At 36.0% G+C, this 22,140-nt stretch overlaps 1 pseudogene across 1 annotated transcript; it reads right to left on the bottom strand.

Moving 5' to 3' along the window:
- Positions 1–4,946: 4,946 nt before the first annotated feature.
- Positions 4,947–18,499, bottom strand: LOC306863788 (SET and MYND domain-containing protein 4-like; annotated as a pseudogene). Its single transcript has 11 exons — positions 18,394–18,499; positions 8,949–9,051; positions 8,613–8,757; positions 7,616–7,705; positions 6,529–7,489; positions 6,168–6,428; positions 5,895–6,067; positions 5,681–5,816; positions 5,487–5,597; positions 5,176–5,299; positions 4,947–5,076 (listed from the first exon to the last, which is right to left on the bottom strand). The product of its transcript is annotated as an SET and MYND domain-containing protein 4-like (transcript).
- Between the last annotated feature and the right edge of the window lie 3,641 nt (positions 18,500–22,140).

The following is a 22,140-nucleotide window of genomic DNA, read 5'->3' as shown; positions in this document are numbered from 1 at the left end:
AATATTTCATGGAAATCGTGATACTTTTTAGGATTCTTTGATAAATGTAAAATTCTAAATAAAAGCATCTTTGTGAAATATAAATCTTTTGTGACAATATACATGCCTTTATTTTCACTTTTGATCAATCTGATGCAAATAAAAGTATTAATAAAAAATTTTTTAATCTTACTTACCCAAACATTTGAATGGTATTGTATCATGGTTTATACAAAATTATTATGCATCAACTGTATTCAACATATAATAAGATAATAATAACAAATATTTATTGAGAAGCAAATGAGTATATTAGAACGATTTCTGAAAGATCATGTGACACTGAAGACTGGAGTAATGATGCTGAAATTTCAACTTTACCATCACATGAATAAGTTAGATTTTAAAACAAATTAGCATTATTTATTTTTTTACATTTGTACATAACAGTATTTCAGAAAATTACTGTTTATACTGTATTTTTAATCAAATAGATACAGCCTTGGTGAATTATTCCTAATTATTCCATACTTTTGACCGGAAGTACACACACATATAGTCTATATTGTTGTTATGTGATCTCATTCCCCTCTGTCTGCTCATATATCAGCAAATATTAATCTTTCTTGCTCTCAGTTGCAGTGATGGATGTCAACAGATATGTCTATGCTTCAGATGACCAAGGCACTGCAGGTCCGGATACAGAAACCTCAGCTGATGCATTATGGTCATGGTTATTGATTTCTGTTATATACAGCCTGTTATTCGATATCTGTTCATTCAGCATAAATGGAAACTTGCTTAAAGTAACAGTTCACCCCAAAATGAGTTCTGTTATAATGTACTTACTCACATGGTTTAATGTATGATTTTTTTTTCTACAGCGGAACACAAGAGATAACGGACATTCCTTTCCATTATAATGATCATGAATGGGAACTAAGACTGTCAATCTCCAAAATGTCATGCAGCTTTGTAGCAACATGAAGGTGGGTAAATGATGACAGAATTTGTATTTTCTGCCGATTATTCATCAGGATTCTGTTAGCCATTTGCAAGCATCTTAATAGTTTGATCCTGTTTTCTCAAGTCAGTTCTCCTATGAAAAATATTTTGCGATGGCAATAGCTCTTTGACTGCCTCTCTCACTCTCGCTGCCTGCCTGCCATGACCTTAGCTTTGACTGACAGCTGAGCGTTGTGCTTGGTGGGACAGCTCACTCATCTCTCCAGTAGCTCCGCCGACAGTTTGAGACACTGACATCAGCAAAACACACACTCTTACACACATAAATCTGACAACACCTCTCCCACAGCTCCACTGTCAGTCAGAACGAGAGGTTCCTCTCAGCCAATGAGATTGACTCTTTCGTGAGTCTGTATATCATAAAACCTGCATGCAGACAGTTCACACAATCAGCTCTGGTTACCTGATGGAATTACGTGGTGGAAACCAGCTGTGGAAAATTGGTCAAATGACTCCGCTGGCTGTGATGTGCTCACAAACGCAGGCCAGACACACAGCAGGATGGGCCAGTGATCTATGACAGATGTGATAGATGGCTTTTCATTATCAACAGAAGCATAAGAAGCATTTATGGCCATTCAGTGGCCCCAAAAAGTATTTGAACCCTTAAGCACTCTTAAAATGTTTGAAATTGTAATGAATTAGACAATAAAATATCAAACCAAAATATCAAATCCTTTTTTAAAGAAGTATACTTTTTAACCAAAATAATTCATAAATTGATGAATACATTTTTACTTGTATTTAAACTATATTTAGAACTATATATACACACACACACACACACACACACATAATTTAAAATTCAGAAAATTATATATATATATATATATATATATATATATATATATTTATATAGATAGATAGATAGATATAGATATAGATATATAGATATATATCTGGATACTTTGTGGTTGTTAAACTAAGTAGTATATATGCTTGATTACTTCATGCATTTTTACTGAACAGATAGCTATCCGATAAATAAAAGACTAAGTTGAAATTCCCTCCAAGAGGCATTCGAGACTGAAAGCAATTCAATAGCTAAGTGTAGGACTCGGGTCCGTTTAACACATTTGCATGCTTAAATTCATTGGGGCAATTTCCCCCCAACAATCAGCACATAAAAAAGAAAAAGAAAATACAATTTGTAAAAAAAATAAATAATAATTTTTCAGTTTTTTTATTACATTTATCATTGCAAAAAAAGTTTTAGAAAGTGAGTTTTAGTTCTGAGAAAAGCTGTCGCATCATTTATTCCCACTGGGCTTTATATTTTAATGCAATGAAATTCATACATTTTTAAGAGTGGCTTACGATTGGGCTGCTGTAGATGCTCTTTTCCTGTTTAATTCATCTAAGTTTTGACTTGCGCAGTAAGCGTTGCATGCTGGGACACACTGTGCCCTGCTCAGTTGGGCTTTAATCCATGTAGACAGTGTCAGGATAAATACAAATGCCTGAGGAGACAGATAAAGCCACCTGATATAAAGTCAGGTGGGCATTTCTGTTGCTGCAGAACCCCTGCACTGCAATCACAAGAGTGAGAGATACATGTGTTAATCTGCTCAGGTCAGCCATACGTACCCTGTAATGCCACATGCTATGTATACATTTAGACAAGACATGTCACTTGACAAATTAGTGTATCTTCACAGAATGGGAACACAACAAGCACTGGTTACTTTCCAGAATGCTGAGCTAACGCTTGAGTTAATGACGCAGAATGATATAAATGGAGGATGGCGCTCATTCCTAGACCAACATTCCTCTACAAAAAAATAATTAAATAAAAATTCCCACTAAATCATCTTAATTATTTCTATTTAAAATAAGTTTTGCAAGGTCAATTTTTTTTACTACAAGTTTTATTCATTTTTGTCTGATTAGAATCATGATGTTTGGATATTTTGAGACATTTATTAAACTTGACATACTGTTTTTAGAATATTAATACCATTTATCAGTAAAACCTAAATAAATGACAATGACAGATAATGCCAAACAAATTTTTCTCAAGACCCTTTTAAAGAGGCCTTTTCTTTATCTCAGGACCTTTACATCACCTTTAAAGGACCTTTTTTTTTATTTAAGCCCCAAAAACATAGCAAAATAAATAACTGATTTTAATTCAATTATCATAGTAAAAATGTATTAAAGTCATTGTCTGCACAAATTGCAATTTTAAATATTATGTTTATAGTAATTCATATTGTGGTTATGCAATCTCATTCCTCTTCGCCCTGCTTATCCGTCAGCAAATATCACAATTAGTGATTTAATTCATTAATTATTTTCAAGTTATTGTCTGTATAAACTGCATTTTTAAATATTAAATTGATAGATCCGAAAAAATCGCACTGACCTATAAACATGATGTACAAATTGCTATCTATCCCCACGTATCACAGCAGCATTTGATTCTTATTTACTGTATTGATAAGCCACTTCAGATAAGCCCTTAAAGTTTATGATTAATTTCCCAAGGTAGTAAATGTTAATCTCATTCCATAAAAATATCATGAACATGCCCTTGAGCATAAAAAGTTATTTCTTACATGGAGGTCACATATCCAGCCATGCTGATTATCTGCCTGTTGTGAGTCTGAATGGCCCTGAATGTCAACATGAGGTCTCACACACACACACACACACACAGTGCCTGCTCTCCTGAGATATATATAATCACATTATCCCCTGACTGTTAAACAGATTTACCGACGCAAGAACCTTGACCAGAGGCTCAAACCAAACACTGGAATAAACAGCATATATCCAAAAAACCTCACACAGGCCAGTGGTTGCAAGAGTGATGAAACTGCTAAATCCACTGGCTTGGCTTCCTCTTTACTAGTTGTCATTCTTTTTGAAGTACAGAGAAGTCGGTTTAATTTCTTGCAGGCACAGAGATCGTCCCATGGGCTACACTCTAGTTGTGCGAGAGTCCATTAGCAACATAAAATGTCAATGGCCTTTACTGGATTATTGAACTCATATTACTAATGTCTCATTCAAAACCATTGTTCTTAAATATGCAACCGTATAGTATTTGTGAGTGGGTGTTTGGTGATAATTTTTCTTCTAGAACATCTGACTTAAAGGGATCCCACTGTATAGGCTGACAGCTATATATTGAACTAAATGTTTTAAGAGGTTCTCCCGCTATTGTTTATGTACTGAAACACATTAAATATGCAAGAGCGCAGGATTCTTCTTTTTCTTTTTAGTGTTTCTTGAGGGATAGTATGATGCAATGGTACAGTATGAAATACAAACAGCCTTTAATAATGCCAAATAACAAGCTAAAGTAGAATATGGAGTACAATCATAGCCTAAATGGGATGCAATAAGTCTGTTTGTGATGCACTGTCTCATATGCATGGTTCTATTCCCACGTAGTTGTTAAAGTCCGCCATCTAGAGGTATTAAAGGTACTGAAATCAGGCTTAAATAATGGTGTTTGCAAGCTACTATTATTGTTGCTTACTCTTAAGGGATTTGAACAACCTCTAAACCCAAGTATATGTTAAAATTTACCCTGCATCATAATAATGACAGATTAATACATTATTTTTACTTGCCCTGCCAATGTTTTCACTGGGCCCAACACCATTTTTTAATTCTTTTAATTTTATATTTTAATTTATATTTTCTACTCTTACATGTATACATTTTATTTATTATTATTTCATATTTATTTTTATATAATTTAAAAATATATATTATGAAAATATAATATAAATTATAATTAAATAAAATATTAATAATATGTATCTTTATAATATGTATCTTTATAAATAAGCAATAATAGCTGAACCCACTGCAATATCACATTGTTAATTCATGCATTTTATTACTAATGCACATACAGTATATCTGAAAAACAGGCTTTGAATTTATTACATGTTTGATGAAACTACAGTTCAGTTTTAGCTGTTATTTCACAGCAGTCCTTGCAGACAACGCTCCATTTCCTGCAGTTCCCGTAGTTCTTCACAGTGAGGGCTACAGTGGAGAGAGAGGAGCTTATGGGCCCTGGGAATCACAGAGAGAGCCGCTCCACAGTCTCTGCTGTCAAAGGAAAAAGTGATGCTGGGGTGAGAAGAACTGTTTTTGATCATAAAGAATAAAACGTCTCATCAGATAGAGTTTGACACATTGAGCTCTTACCCATTAAAATGCAGCTGTGCTAGTTTAAAAAGCTGTTGTCCCAGCTCAATGCTGTCCTCTCCAAATTGGGCCTGAATGGCAATAATGCTATGCTTTAGATGGGACGCAGCCAGACTCCATTCACCTGTTATAAAAATAAAAATAATCATACTATACGTTTTCCTTGTATAAATTTAGATGTTACTTATTACATTATTGGAAAGGCAATGTAGCACTGCTATACAACCTTTACATATTTTACATTGTCATAAATGTACAAATTTTGCAAATTTTTGTTCTGATAGTGTGATATAGCAGGCTGTTATTCTGACCTGTGGTGGCGTACACACGAGCTCTTGCATCTGCTAGTTCTCCTTGGAGAGGGTGAGTCTCTGTTAGGATGCTATCAGACATAGCTGATTTTAGGATTTTTAGGGCCTCGTCTGCAAAACATGGAAACATTATGTATATTTATGGATATTTATCACATACACAAAACAAATTGTGATTATTACTGAGGCGGTACCACATCTGTCTCGCTCAATGAGATGAAAGGCTTCATCCAAGAGAGACTGTAAACCCTTTAGTTTGTTCTGCACATCAGCACTGGTGATCTGATGACCACACGACAGCCCAGAGCACATGTATCTCTCCATATAGGACTGAAATGTACAGCATACATCAAGTTACACACAATGAACCAACTAAATTATCATTTGAGCTTTTCTGCAAATGTTTACCCGAAGAGGCTTTCCACATTTCACACACTTCAGCCCTGGTGCTGCATTTTCTGTTGCATTCTGGCTTCCTTCTATTAGGTCTCTCTGACAGGCTTGACAGTTACAGTGGAAATAGTACTGCTCCAGCAGGAGACGCTGACGCTCCTTCACCTCCATTCTGCTACAGTAAGGACCTGTGTAGAATGACATTTAATAAAAAAAATAAAATAAAAAAAATAAAATGTTCCCAGACGAGCCCCCAACCAAACAAAAACTGAATTCTCAAGATCACATAATAACAGTGCAGAATCTCCTGTCCTGGAGTAAGATCTTTTGAAGCACGTACAGTGACTGTAACACCACTGCGAGAGGTCTCGGGATGGTCAATGTGACCTTCAGAACAACTGAACTGATTGAGTGGGTCAGTTTGACAGCCTGTTGTGAAGGAGATGCTTGTGTTTGGACAACAGGAGTGGTTAAGCAGGCTGAGAACAGGAAAAGTTGCTGTAGAAATGCAGATTTCATTACTGGACTGAACAACCATGCCACTTTCTTCTGTAGGAATTGAGAAAAAAATGATCAACTATCATTAAAAATTCAACAATCAAATGCATTAAACTGCAGTTTGTGTTTAAGAATGAGAGTTCTGTTGAACCTTTGACCATAACAGCAGTGACTGCTTGAGCGTTACATCTAAGCTGCATCATGTGTCTCAGAGCCGTGGCTCCTAGCATGCTCATCTCAGGCTGCCAAGTTTCACTTTCTCCTTCGTCCTTGCAAGGTGCCCACATGTCTGGTGGGGGTCCACTTTGCAGTCTCATATAAAGCACCGCCATGGTGACTGCCAGTAAAAAGCGTGAGCTGGGTGAGTGTTGTGCCACATGAGGTAAAAGGCTGTAGATGCCCATGTACGAGTTGCCATGATAGCAGTCTGTGTGGTCTGAACTTTCTCTACAGGGATCTCCAAGACTCAACTTGACTGGCGAATCACTTTTATAAGAGCTACATGTCACATGGTCTTCTTGTGAAGTGCTTTTTTTCACCCTTTTAACCTCGTTTTGTTCGGCTTTCAGGGCCACTCTTAGTGCAAGATTACCCAAAACCCCAATGGCCAGCAGATCTGCTCCAATTGGGTACTACCATTGGTGCCAGCGCTCCCAAGCATCTTTTTGACAACACTCTCCACAATATCGAACGTAACTGCAATTTGGACAGGGCACAAAGCTCAATGATTGACTCAGGCAGTGGTGACCGTGTCGGTCTTGAGTATTAAATACCTTTCCTGTCTTATTGGTCATTGTATTGAGTTTGTTTCCTGGTATAAGTATGCAGCAGAAAGCCTTATCCTCCAGAACAACCTCAGCTGGTTTATTTTCTGTGGTTAATATGTGGCGACGTTTCTCTGGGCTGAAGTAAACAGACACACCAGGTGAAATACAAGTCTTAGTGCTTCTGCTTTTCTGGCATGGTGGTGTTGGATGATTTGTGGTTGGCTGGTTGGATTTTTCAGGTTTTTTAAGCTGGCACAGGCATGCTGTCTGTCTAGCTCTCAGTTTGTCCTGCAGGTGGCTTGGGTAACTGGCCTCCAAAGAGCGCCGGATGTCCTCAAGACATTCCTGGGAAAAAGGAGATAATCACTTAAACTCATATAAATGAGTCAGGCATGCATTAAACAAGGTGGCATGTTCTTATTTGAATGCTTTAAAAAATCATGTTTTGTGATGCATAAGAGAGACTCTTACTCTGTAGAGGCCTTGGTAAAAAAGGGCAGCAGAACGGTTAGCATAGCACAGCGATAGCTCTTCTGTATTCTTGTCAGCATGGCAAACTCCCTGAAACATCAAACAGAGAGAGTGGGAATATGCTCACAGGACCACCTGCAATTTGAAATCCAAACCAATATCAGTGTAACACTAATGCTGAGCTCAAACCAGCATAAGTAGTTGAACCACAGTGATTAACTTTATTCACAATATGTCATTGTGCCTCATCTCAACAGATTCCAAAAAAAAATAGATTGTATTGCCATCAACAAAACATAAATCTATATTCAGATTTCAGAATAATTGCTTTGACATTTATAAAAGGCATACATATTTTAAGGTTCGTATGCTGATCTGTTTGCCAAAGCAATGAAAATCAATGTAAATCACTCACACTTTTAACGAGCTGGGGGTAAAAAAATAAAATAAAATCCTGATTTTTAAACAAATAATTGTTTACATGCTTAGGACATTTGCACTGTTAAAATGAACAGGCAGATTTCGGATACAAAATCCCACTATACTCATTATATATATAATAGCTATATATTAAATAGCTATAATTTCCAATTGCAAAAAAAAATATTCATCTTAAAAATATATATATTAATATTGACATTGACCTTGATAGTACGCTGCCAAGTGAATTGCAAAAAGACTGTTATCAAACAGGTTTCCTAAGTTCTCACTTCTTCCTCTATCTGGTATTGGTCAGACAAGCACGTAACCCCGCCCCCAACTCGCGTCATTGGTTAAGCAACCGATGCTATGCGTGACTATTTGCAGAAATAGAGCAATGGCGCAGTATTAGTGCAACAAAGTGGAAACGTTTTGTGTAAATGAATGCGGTTTATGCATGTTAAGCAGCAATAAGGGAAAATAGTTTAACCACGCCAAAATAAGACGAAAAAAAGTGAAACTTTGCATTTAAGCATTACTACAGGAAGCAGGTGTTTAGATCACGTCTTTTCCTTACCTTGGAATAATACAGAGCTGCAGTTGTATAAGCCTTGACTTTGAAGCTGAGGTTACCCTGCTGTCTAAATTGAGATGCCCTCTCAGGAGACTTTTCGACGGAGTACTTCTCAGAAATTCTGGAAAAAGAGTTGAGATCTTCTGGACTGAAGTATGGACTAATGACAAAAGGTAGGTAGAATATTTATTTTTTATTTAGACTAATAATATTTAAACATTTTGTTGGCACTCTTATTGAATAACTAACGTAACAACTAGTGCAGCAATAACATAAAAAGGTAGTTAATCACTTTATCTAACATAATTCAAGTTAATTTATGAACAGCTCCACACTGACCATATTAATGACAGCCCGTAGTTGAATATGGCATCTATATCTGTCAGAAGGCAGAAGCGCTTTACAGAAGTAAAGTTACTTTGAACCCTTTTGACTCCAAGCTCTGAAAGTGCAAGTGTTGCTATATTTATTAAAAACAATTAAATTAGATGTATTTTCATCAATAATAATAATAAAACGTTTTTAAGGGGGCGTTTTAGCATTTTATTTTAGATTAAAATTAGATTATTTTAATGTATTAATAATAATGTATTAGTTTAAGTATTTAAATTCAGCACTTTGTTTAGGCCCTTTCCAGACCCCCTTGTTCAAAGCAATTTCATGTTAGATATTTTAAATTCCATTAGTTTTTGTGCATTACATTTATGATTCAATTAATTTTTATATTAAATGGAATTTAAATTGAAAAGTAATCTCAAATCTACATTAATATTTTTGAAATACGAATTTATAAAATACGATTCCTTTTTCATAATATATATAAAATGATATATTGAATTCCCATATTTTATATGTTATTATGCTAGGATGTTTTTTTTTTTTGCAATTGCAGTCACGGAGCGACAATAACTTGTTTGATTTGTTTTGCTTTATTCATCAACACAGAATTTAAATGCAGAAATGCTGTGAGAATCACTAGGATGGAGGGTGCATTCATTTTCCCAGTAGGTGGCGATATTGTTCCACGTTACAATCTTCCTTAAAAAAAATAAAAAATAAAAAATAAAAAAGGCGTCTCAGGGACACTAGAAAAGTGCACTGTGTCTCAGTTTTCGCCACGCATTTCGCTCCATCAATATCTCTTAGTTTTCGTCAAGCTCTCTAGAGACTTCATTAGCTATTGTATCTCCAGTGGGAAATAGGGACCGTTTAGAGAGTTAGTTCTGTCAAAAGATACAATGCTTTCAGATTAGGTCTAATGCAGATTCTCCACTGAAAATTAGATATTTATCCTTGACATTATTATAAATACAGTGTTTAAACGATGTCCCAGGAATCTGTATTAAAAGTCTGAATCTCCTTCATAAGGATTTATAGGATTTGCAAGGCTAATTTGTCTGTTCGGTTTGCTGTAAGAAATTGTACTCCGAAGAAAGTAAATTTATTTTTTGATTAAATTAATCAGCATCTACTAAAGGAGAACTGCTATATAATATCTGTGAGAAAGTAACAATTTCCATAATTAAAAACAACAACAACAACAACAAAAAAAAAACACGACAGCTTCCATCATCTGAGGTCATTTCTTCTTATTATTTGTTTTTATTGTCATACAGCTCTGACCAAACTTGATGGTATCGTTGGCACCGTTATCAGAAGACAGGCTTATATTAATCTTAATTTTAAACTTTGTTTATGACTTGCTTTCACTTTATGAAGTGTCCCTGTGTCTGCATATGAATATTAATGCTGTATTGTATCTGTAAAGCATCTGCTTCTGTGAGGTCCTGGGGGATGGTGCTTATCACACATGTGGTTGTTGCTCTATAAGAGCTTTAAGTTCTACTGTTGTGTTTCATATTTGTGTTTCAACAGCTGCTATTAATGCACCCTGTGATCTAGGGCACATCTTGCATCTTGCATTTTCGTGACTGTCTTTGTTGTTGCCTGTGGGTGGAATGTTTTCCAAGAACGTAGTGCTCTCTGATGTTTTACCATCTTTCTGAAGAGTTGTCTTTATTTTACAATGTCCTCTGAGTCCTCATTTGCATATAATCACTTCAGTTTTTCACGAATGAACTTCACTGTTAAGTTTAATATATGATGCAATTTATATTACCTCTTGTATATAATTAGATTATATAAATGGAGACCCTAACAATAAATGATCATTTAAGTTTCTCCAGTCAATTCTCAATGACTTTTCCAGTGCCTGCTATAATAACACCAGCGAACAGATGTGAACAGCACCCTGCAGAGCATAATAATATTGTACTATCACGTAATTGAATGGCTTTTAGTTGGTGTATGCACAGAATTAGGGCTTGAACAATCTCATTTTAATCAGAGCCAAGAACCATAATGCATTGAACAGCTGAACAAACATTTTTAGTTGTGTGGAGATGAAAACACGTCAAACCTCTTTCTCTCCCTTTCGTACACACTCGTTTCTCATACAAAGCCACACGCACCAGCCGAGACACCGTGGCTCGGGTTCCCTGTGTTTTTATTGTGTGTCTTGTGAGATTTGGTTCAGCCATGGGATAATGAAGTCCTGATCCATGTTCTGTCCAAACAGACTGTTTGATTTCATTTTCTGGGTTGTGAAAACCAGTTTGCTCAGTTAAGCTTCACGGCCCACTGAGGTCAGAGGAACATTTACATTTATCTTTCATTTCAGTAGGTACACACAGTAGGCCTGTGGTGTCATTGTATTTAGTATTGCGGAACTTTAAATCATTTAAGACCTTTATTTTTATATATATATATATATATATTAGATATCTTTCATTATGCAAACAGGTAATTATTAGATGAAGTTTAAAATAAGAATAACAGTCACATTGTGAAATATAAATGAAATATAAATGATTTATAATTTTGGAATAAATGAAGATTGAGATATGAAGTAAAATTGCGAGAACTACATTCAAAATTGTAAAATATTATTGCAATTTAAAATGTTTTTCTGTATGAATATACTTTATATTAAAATGCAATTCATTCCTGTGATGAAATGCTGAATTTTCACCAGCTGTTACTTCAGTCTTCACATGATCATTCAGAAATTATTCTAATATGCTGATTTGGTGCTCAAGAAACATTCCTTCTTATTATTGTCAATTTTGAAAACAGCTATGCTGCTTAATATCTTTCAGGATTCTATGATATGAGAAATCCTTTGCAAAATTGTTAATGCCTTTACTGCCAGTTTTGATTAATTTAAAGGGATAGTTCATCCAAAAATGAAAATTCTGTCATTAATTACTCACCCCCATGTCGTTCCAAACCCGTAAGACCTTTGTTAATCTTTGGAACACAAATGAAAATATTTTTGATGAAATCTGACTGCTTTCTGACCCTCCATAGACAACAATGCAACTACGTCGTTCAAGGCCCAGAAAGGTAGTAAGAACATCATTAAAATAGTCCACGTGACATCAGTGATTCAACCATAATTTTCAAGAAATAAGGTCGCAATTGTGAAATATAAAGTTGAAATTACCTTTGTGTTATGATATTCTGAGGCAGACTATGAAGCTGTCATCTTTTCAAGCTGTAAATTAGTTTGATTCAAAATCATCATGCTTATTTTACGTGGTAGGATAAACCATTTTGACAAACCTTTAGTATTTGTAAAGTGTATCTATTGTTCTGCTGTTCTCGTGAATCTGAATAAGCCTCTTTTGGGCGTTTATGTGGAATTGAGTGATTATGCATTCAGTTTACTACAGTAATACCATGGGTTTGATTCCAAGGGTATAGTTGTATACTTTGTAAACCACAAAAGCGTCTGGCAAGTGCTCGAATGTGATGTAAATGTAAGCATCGAGCAGCTGTTTATAGCATTCATATTCACTCTTGGAACGACATTATTTATACAATATCTAGACAAGAATCGGAGAAGACAACTGTTGATTTCATGTGAGAAGCTTTCCATGCCCTCACGTCTGATCGCCTTAACTGAGAGAGACTGCCACTGTGTGCGTGTCATATCCACTGACAGGCTTTGGCATTTTCCCAGGGTTGTCTGTGGTAGTGCAGAGGTGTCGCTGTGTGTGTGTGTTATGAAGATCAATAGAGCACATCTGTCTCCTGAAAAAAAGGCTCTTTGTGTTTCAGTATTAATTTTGGTGGCATTGGTCGGTGGTCAATAAAGCAATTAATCTGGGCGAACTGAAGAGAAAAGAAAGTAAAAAATCTATTGAAAGCCCGCTCTTCTTGAAATGATCAAAAGTTTACAGCATTTTTATGATGAAACATGCATTTTGTTACAGTTTCTAAAAGTGCTTTTTTTTTTCTTTGTTACTAACATTTAAATGTAGTAATGTAATATAACAAATATTGTAAAATAGTTATAATAATAATAATGTAGCAAAATATTATCTAATCCATAAAACATAATATACAATATAATATTTTCCCTAATTTTTCACAACAAGTTTTTCCACAAGAACTAGTTGGTGCCTAATTAATTTTGTTTCATTAATTTCAACATGCTCCACTGGATCAGGGTTGGTTAAAGGATATTCTGCTTGACCGAAGGCAAATACAGCATCTACTTGAAGTTCATTTGAGCTGCAAAGTCAGATAGTTATGCTCACATTACAAGTTTGGTGGTTCAGCTGAGAGAAGCTTATGTAACATCCTTTATTGATAATGTTTTGACAGGATATTTGTCCAGTCATTAGTACAAACAGTATGTGGATGAATTGTCTAGAAAAATTCCTAGCATTTCAAGAAATAGATGTATTGCAGTTTGATATTACAAATTTGATGCATATAACATTATATATTTAAATGAACATTTATTTTACAAGATGTTTCCTCAAAATTCACTTTGATTGCAAAAGTGACAGTAAACATGTTTATAATATTACAAAAGATTTCAAATAAATGCTGTTCATTGAACTTTATATTTAGCAGTAAAAGCTATTTACAACAAATTGAGCAGCAGTTGAACATATTTGAATAATTTGTGAAGGATCATGTGACACTGAAGACTGGAATAACTGCTGAAAATTCGGCTTGCCATCACAGGAATAAATTACATTTTAAATTTGATAAAAAATACAAAAATAGGTATTATAAATTATAATAATATCTTACAATATTACTGTATATTTGATAAAAAGGCAGCAATTGTTAAGCATAAGAGACTTCTTTCTAAAACAAACAAAAAAAAAATTATTCCAAACTTTTGGCCAATATATATATAATGTATAACGTTCAGTAAAGACCCTGACATCTGTGTGCCATTTCTTATTCAGTGAGCAACATTGTATCTCGTCTAGGAATAAAGTTCTGAAAGATTTGTGATGAAGAAACCTGTTTATGTATGGTCGATGTTTTCCATCTAGAGATTTTTACGTAACCAGATCTTTATATAACTTTTGTTCATATTTTTCATTGGTTTAAAAAAATCAACATGAGTCTTTAGTATTTAGAATTATTCGAATTTGAATCATGCTAGCATTTCATTCCTTATAGTAATGAATCATTTTCAGTTCTCGTTTTTCACTGTTTTTGTGTATGTGTGTGTTTACAGCATGCGGCATGTTAATTGTGTGTTTGTTAGATTAGGTGTCGAGACTCTGCGCGTGTGTGTGTGTGAAGAGGGCTGGGATCAGGTCGGTGTTATTGATGATGTGTCGTCTCTGATGTAATTACCTCAGCACTCTGGGCTCATTAGCTCTGTCCGCCTCACACTCGCTGTTTGTGTTTCTCATTTACTGTAATGAGATGGATATGAAGTGTCTCCTTCTCCACAAACCCTTTTACTCTCTCTGCTGCCCTTCTTGCTCCCTCTCTTTCTCTCTCCTTTGTCTCACAGCTTCTCCGTTGGTTTATTGTCGCATCTGTGGTGTTTTGATAAGGCAGGTTTGCATTGTGCTGGAACGAGGCTTTCTGGCTCTCCCTCCATGTGACTGTCAGAATCCATCAAATATTCACCTCGCTTGTAAATTCTCACTTACACAGAGTTGGCTGTTTGTTAATTAAACCTATCATCTCATTGCTGCATGTCCTCTGCACCTTGTGTGTGTGTGTGTGTGTCACAGTGCTCATTTAAATAGTCTGAGAAGTAAAAGCTGTGATAAGATTCAGATGCCTAATAGCACAAGACACAGTAAACTATTTTTTACTGGGGAAAATTTGATTAGCTTTATGGCTTTTTATTTCTTTTTATGCTTTTGTGTTTATCTGTAATTCCATTTGTATTGATCTTTTTCTCTTTATTGTCCCACTTTTTGTTACAAACCGCAGAAATCAACACAAAAGACAATGCTATAGTCATTTGTTTTATAAAGGAATATTCTGGGTTAAATACAACTTATGCTTCATCAGTGGCATCTGTAATATGCTATTATCACAAACAATAATTTGACTCATCCTTTTGTTGTTGTAGTAAAAACAAACTAAAATACATTGACAGAAACTTACTATGAACAAGCTTTTTTGTCGTTACTTTTTTTTATTATTTATTTATTTATTAGTTTATTTAACAGGGACAATGCAGTATAACATTGCTACAATTTCAAGCAGTCGATGCTCCACATATAGGCTTCTAGCCAAAGGCTAATTTGTAGCCCCAGTCCCTGCTTAGGCTTTTTTAACAACAGCAAAACAATAATCACACAAAAACCAAATAAAAGTAAAAAAAAAGAAAAAAAGCTGAGATTGTGTACGACCATCAGTGTTTACAAACCTGCTTTTGTTTGAACCACTTTTTCAAATTTCTTTGAAAAATATTCAACTCATTGCATTTTCAGTTCAGCTGGCAGGCTGTTCCAAAGCAGTGCACCTTGAACTCTAAATGTGCAAATCTAGTTTTTGTCTTTGGTACTGTACAATTCTGATTAGTTGCACCTCTTGTAGTGATTTAAAAACATTTAAAAACCATTTTAATAAGAAACAAATTTATAACATTTTCAAAACTAAGCAAACTATATTTTTGTAAAATATTACAATGATGTCATCTGTTTGGTTTCTTATCGAAAATATTTTGTGTTTGTTTATATAGAGATCGAACAGGTTTTATAGTCAGTTGAGAAACCTGACTCCAGACAGTCACACAATAAGATAAATGTGAAAAGACCATTGCATGCATGTATAACTTTGCTGCTTTTAGAGATATATAGGGTCTAATCATGTGAAAACAATGCAAATGTGTTCTGATTGTTCTACACAGCCTCTTTACATGCATATCAAATTTCAAATGAGAATCTAAAATAACACCTAAATATTTAAAATTGTTAACTGTCTCTATTGCCTTTTGATTGATCTTAATTATAAATCCACTCATTTCCTTCCTTCTAATTGAAAAACACATTGAGACAGTTTTTGAACAGTTCAAGGACAAACGGTTGTTTTGCAGCCAATGTGACACACCAGTCGTTTCAATTGTTAATATTTCTGTACCTAAGCGTGGAGTCTGTGCCGATACATAAATGACTGTGTCATCTGCATATAACTGACATTTAGTTTGCTTTCAACAATTTGGTAAATCATTGACATATAAGGAAAACAACAATGGACCCAAAATTGACCCTTGAGGAATACCCATCTCATTCTCATTTCGTAAAGCTGATCTTGAATTATTTATTTTAACACACTGATCTCGAGATTCTAAATATGATCTAAACCAATTTATTGCCTGCTGAGAAAAGCTAAACAAATTAAATTTATGTAGGAGAATTTCATGATTCACTGTATCAAATGCCTTTTTGAGATCTAAAAACACTGCGCCTACTGCATTGTCATTATGTAAAACTCCCTTAATAAATTCTGTCAGAAAGCAGTTTGCCATTTCTGTCAAATACTTAGGCCTAAAACTAAACTGTTTAGAGTGAAGTAGATCATGTTTTTCTAAATAGTTGATAAATTGTTCAGCTACCAACTTTTCCAAACTTTTAGAGATTGCAGGGAGTATAGAAATTGGTCTATAATTCTGAACCTCATCAACAGATCCTGCCTTAAAAATTGGGGTTATAATAGAAGTTTTCCAATTTGAGGGGAATTTACTTTCTCTAATAGATACATTTATCAAATTTACCAAGGGCTTTAGCAAACAAGCATTATATATTTTTTTATGAACGCGGTATCCATTCCAAATATATCCTTAGCCCTTGAATTATTCAATTGATTAATAATTTGAAATATCTTATCTTCATCAACCTCAGACATATAAAAGGATGAGGTTGTGTCATTTATTGCATTTTGAGCAAGCTCTTCCACAGACTGGATAAAATATCTATTAAATTCATTGGCAATTTCAGTGCTATCAGTACTTAGTCTTCCACTTATGTGCAGCTCCAACAATGGTTTTCTTTGTATGCCCTCTCGTTCAGAAAGTTTGTTAATGCACTTCCAAAGAGATGAGCTATTTCCTCCTGATTCTGCAATCAATTGCAATCAGTTTTCGCCTTCCTCATTTCACTAACTACTTTATTTCTTAACGATTTAAAACTTAGGATATCTGTCTGTGTTTTTGTAAGCAAAGACTTTTTCAAAGCAATATCTCTCTTTTTCATTAGTTGATGAACATCTGAATTTAACCATGGTAGGGGTGCACTATTTTGTCTACATTTTAACGGTTGTGTATACTTATAAATAATTTGTTCAATGGTTCTCATCACAGTTTCACAGTTTTTGTCCAAGTCGCCAATTTGTAATGCATCCTCCCAATTAATATTTTTTATATCATTTTCAAATCTTGTAATTTTACTCTTAGAGATGCCTACTACTCCTGGTTTAAAAGTTTGATGAAAATTACTCTGCAAACGTTTCTTTGTTAATTTTCTAACAACCAGGATCATGTTATGATTGGACAAACCTGTCAGAAGATTATGTTTTTATTACCCTTTCAGGTTTATTTGTAAATGCCAGATCAATAAGAGTTTTACTTGTTTTTGTTATCCTTGTTTTATTAACTGGTTAAATTTATGTTTTGCTGTAATTGATTTAAGTTTTTGCTTACTACGTTTGTCTAACCAATTTATGTTAAAGTTTCAGTACGACAATTTAAAAACTTCAACATTTCCTCTAAATTACAATAAAATGAAGTATCATGTGAGGGTTATACAGAATCACAACATTAAAATTCATTTTTGGGGACATTATAACATTTAATGCCAAACATTCTAATCCAGCAATATCTAGTTTTACCTCAGCACATTTAAAAGTATCCTTAATATAAATCATGACTCCCCCTCCTCTTTGTGATGGTCTATTCCAGGGTTCCTCAAATCTTTCCCTGGAGGGCCAATCTGCTGCGTTGGAGTTGAGCCCCAACCCTGATCAAACTCACCTACCTGTGATTTTCTAATGATTTTGAAGACTCTGATTAGCATGCTCAGGTGTTTGATTAGGGTTAGAGCTAAACTCTGCAGGCGTGGGCCAGATTTGAGGATGCCTGGTCTATCCTTTCTATAACAACTATAACCAGGAACATCAATCATGCATGTTGGTGTACTAGTAGACAACCAAGTTTCACTCAATGCTAAATCCAGGTTTGAGTTCATAAGCAGATGCTCAGCTTGATCCCTCTTTGATATAATACTTTGGATATTCAGGTGACCCCCTAAAATACCCTTTGGTTTGAGTTTTGAATCCCAAATCACTTTGGCATGTTTCACAGTCTGAAATAATTTAAACTGTTTCTGTGCAGCATGGTTGATGGCTCCTTTTGTCCTTGAGTTTTCATAAAGTGCTTGTAGTTTGTTTGTTTGCTTCACTCCAGACAACACATTATATTGTTTACAGATAAGGGGTGGTTTAAACTCACCAAAACTCTCTGAATCAAGGACAGGACTATTACAGAGCTCTGATGTTTCAAGCATGGGCACATCCTGTAAGATGTGCATGGGCACATCCTGTAACCTTTGGACCATACCATATGCTTCTCTTGACATGCTGATGACTTTCTTTTCCTTGATGATGATTATTTTGCCAGCAGATAGAATAAATCCATCCTTGGCTGAAGATTTCTTTAGTGTTGATGAGAAATTGTTGAAACATACCAAATGAGATCAAAAATGATTGTAGAAAAAGGTTATTATTATTACTACCACTACTAAATTTAATTTTAGTATTATTTAGTATTTAGTTTGCTATTTGATATGTGAAGTTATTTAAATAAGGTGTTTTCAGACTTTCAGACCACAAAATTAGATCACTCTTAAAGGGACCCATATAACTTTTATGGAAGCCTGTTTCTGCCAAGGAATAAATTAAACTTAAAAAGGTAATAGCGACTTTTGATCTGACAATTCAGACTTTGTCTCTCACAGATATAAACACAGAATTGTGACATATAAACTTAGAATTTTGACTTTTTTTCTCTTCAGAATTCTCACAATTCTGTTTTAATGTCTCCCATTACGGAATAAAAAAAAGTCAGAATAAACTTTTTATTTCATAATTCTTACTTTTTTGAGAATTGAGAATTGCAAGGAAAATGTCAGTATATTTGCATATAAAATATATAGTTTAAGAAAAATATGTATTATATTAGAAGGACAACAAAATAAAATAACAGTTTCCAAAATTATATTATTGGACTTGAATATTGTCTTTATACTAAAGCAAATTATAGAAATATTGTGTGGAAAAAATGTAACTGAGTTATGTAACTGTTTATATATACAGTTGGGCAAATTGTGCAAGTTCTCCCACTTAAAAAGATGAGAGAGGCCTGTAATTTTCATCATAGGTACACTTCAACTATGAGAGACCAGACAGTTGTCTATAACCAGACAGTTATAGAAGTGCAGAGGATGGATTCAATGATGGCAGAGTAGAACTGTTTCAGCAGCTCCTGTGGCAGGTTGAACTTCTTCAGCTGGTGAAGAAAGTACAGCCTCTGCTGGGCCTTCCTGACAATGGAGTCTACGTGAATATCCCACTTCAGGTCCTGTGAGATGGTGATGCCCAGGAATCTGAATGACTCCACTGCAGTCACGGTGCTGTTCATGATGGTGAGTGGGGGGAGAGCAGGGGGGTTTCTCCTGAAGTCCACTATCATCTCCACAGTTTTGAGCGTGTTAAGCTCCAGGTTGTTAAGACTGCACCAGACAGCCAGCTCCTTAACCTCCTGTCTGTAAGCAGACTCGTCACCGTCCTGGATGAGGCCGATCAGTGTGGTGTCGTTTGCGAACTTCAGGAGCTTGACAGAGGGGTCTTTAGATGTGCAGTCGTTGGTGTAGAGGGAGAAGAGCAGTGGGGAGAGAACGCAGCCCTGAGGAGCTCCAGTGCTGATGGTACGAGTGCTGGATGTGAATTTACCAAGCTTTATTAACTGCTGTCTGTCTGTCAGGAAGCTGTTGATCCACTGGCAGACGGAGGTGGGGACAGAGAGCTGGGTTAGTTTATTTTGAAGGGTTTCCGTGATGATGGTGTTAAAAGCGGAACTGAAGTCCACAAACAGGATCCTCACATAAGTCCCTGGTCTGTCCAGATGCTGCAGGATGAAGTGCAGTCCCATGTCGACTGCATCATCCACAGACCTGTTTGCTCTGTAGGCAAACTGCAGGGGGTCCAGTAAGGGTCCAGTGATGTCCTTCAGATAAGCCAAAACCAGTCTTTCAAATGATTTCATGGCTACAGACGTTAGGGCCACAGGTCTGTAGTCATTAAGTCCAGTAATTTTGGGTTTCTTTGGGACGGAGATGATGGTGGAGCGTTTGAAGCATGAGGGGACTTCACACAGCTTCAGTGATCTATTGAAGATCTGTGTGAAGATGGGGGCCAGCTGATCAGCACAGGTTTTTAGGCAAGCTGGTGACACACCGTCTGGGACTGGTGCTTTCCTTCTTTTGTTCTTCCTGAAGACCTGGCACACATCTTCTTCGCTGATTTGAATTGTAGGTGTGGGGGAGAGGAGGGTTGCTGGAGGTGTTAATGGTTGTGTGGAGAGGTGTTCAGGGCAGGTGTGGGGTGATTTTTCAAAACGACAATAAAAGTCGTTCAAGTCGTCTGCCAGGTGTTGATTCTCCAGAGTGCTGGGGGATGGTGACCTGTAACTGGTGATATCCTTCATTCCTATCCACACTGAAGCAGGATCAATGGAAGATATTTTTTCTGAGCTTGTCAGAATAATTCCTCTTTGCCATTCCTCTTTGCCATTTGGCCTGTTTGTACAAGACGTTATCCCCCTTTCTGTAAGCATCTTCTTTGGCCTGACGGAGCTGTCTGAGTTTTGCAGTGAACCATGGTTTGTCATTGTTGTAGATTAGATGAGTCCTGGTAGGAATGCACATATCCTCACAGAAACTGATATAAGATGTTACAGTCTCTGTGAGCTCGTCCAGATCGGTGGCAGCGGTTTCAAAAACAGTCCAATCAGTCAGGTCGAAACAGGCTTGTAGATCCCGCTCTGTTTCGTTAGTCCATCTTTTAACAGATCTTAACACAGGCTTTGCAGACTTAAGTTTCTGCCTGTACGACGGAATAAGATGAACCAAACAGTGATCAGAGAGTCCTAAAGCTGCCCGTGGAACAGAGTGATATGCATCCTTTATTGCTGTGTAACAGTGATCCAATATATTACTGTCTCTGGTGGGACATGTGATGTGCTGTCTGTATTTTGGCAGTTCGCGGGAGAGATTTGCTTTATTAAAGTCCCCGAGAATGATTAAAACAGAGTCCGGGTGTTGTTGCTCACTCTCTGTGATCAGATCAGCTAGTTTCTGTAAAGCTGTGCTCACGTGTGCTTGCGGTGGAATGTAGACACTCACGAGAATGAACGAGCAGAACTCCCGCGGCTAATAGAAAGGTTTACAGTTAATGAAAAGCGTTTCTAGATCTGAACAGCACATCTTCTTTAACACAGTTACATCTGTACACCACCTCTCATTGATGTAAAAGCACGCCCCGCCGCCGCGCGATTTCCCCGTTGATTCTGCGTCACGATCTGCTCTGATCAGCTGATAATTAGGCAGATGTAGCACGCTGTCCGGTATGTCGCCATTCAACCAGGTTTCCGTGAAACACAGGGCAGCAGAGTTAGAAAAATCCTTGTTTGTCGCTTCCCCTGCCTGCACCTCCTGTAGCGTTTGACCAGAGCTATAGCTCCGCCAACTACAATGTCCAGCAAAACATCCAAAAAATCAAAAACCGGTAAAAGATTTTGTGGTGTGTTCTGTCAAATGTTCAGCAGATCATCCCTGGTAAAACTGATCGTATTTGAAAAACAAAAAACAGGAAAAACAAACAAAAACAGTACAAACACTGAAGAGCAACGCACAATAGCTGCCATCAGCGGCGCCATTTTTCCTATAAACCCACATATTCCACACATTGCTGTAAAACTTGTATTTACCCAGGAACATTGTTTTTGTAAAGTTTGTTCATGAAATGCACACCATGCCCAATGGCTAAGTAAGATAAATCAACAATAACACCACAGAAGGGAGAGCAACAAAATAAAAGGGACAGAGACATTAAAGTAAAGCAGTCTATTATATAAACTTTAGTAAAAGTAAAAGTGTCGGTGTGTGTGTGTACATGTGTGGAATTAGGCCACCTAGGCAAG

This window comes from Barbus barbus (genome assembly GCF_936440315.1).
Source record: "Barbus barbus genome assembly, chromosome: 45".
Lineage (NCBI taxonomy): Eukaryota > Metazoa > Chordata > Actinopteri > Cypriniformes > Cyprinidae > Barbus > Barbus barbus.
The sequence above is the reverse complement of the archived record's forward strand: the minus strand, read 5'-3'. Positions and strand labels throughout refer to the sequence as shown.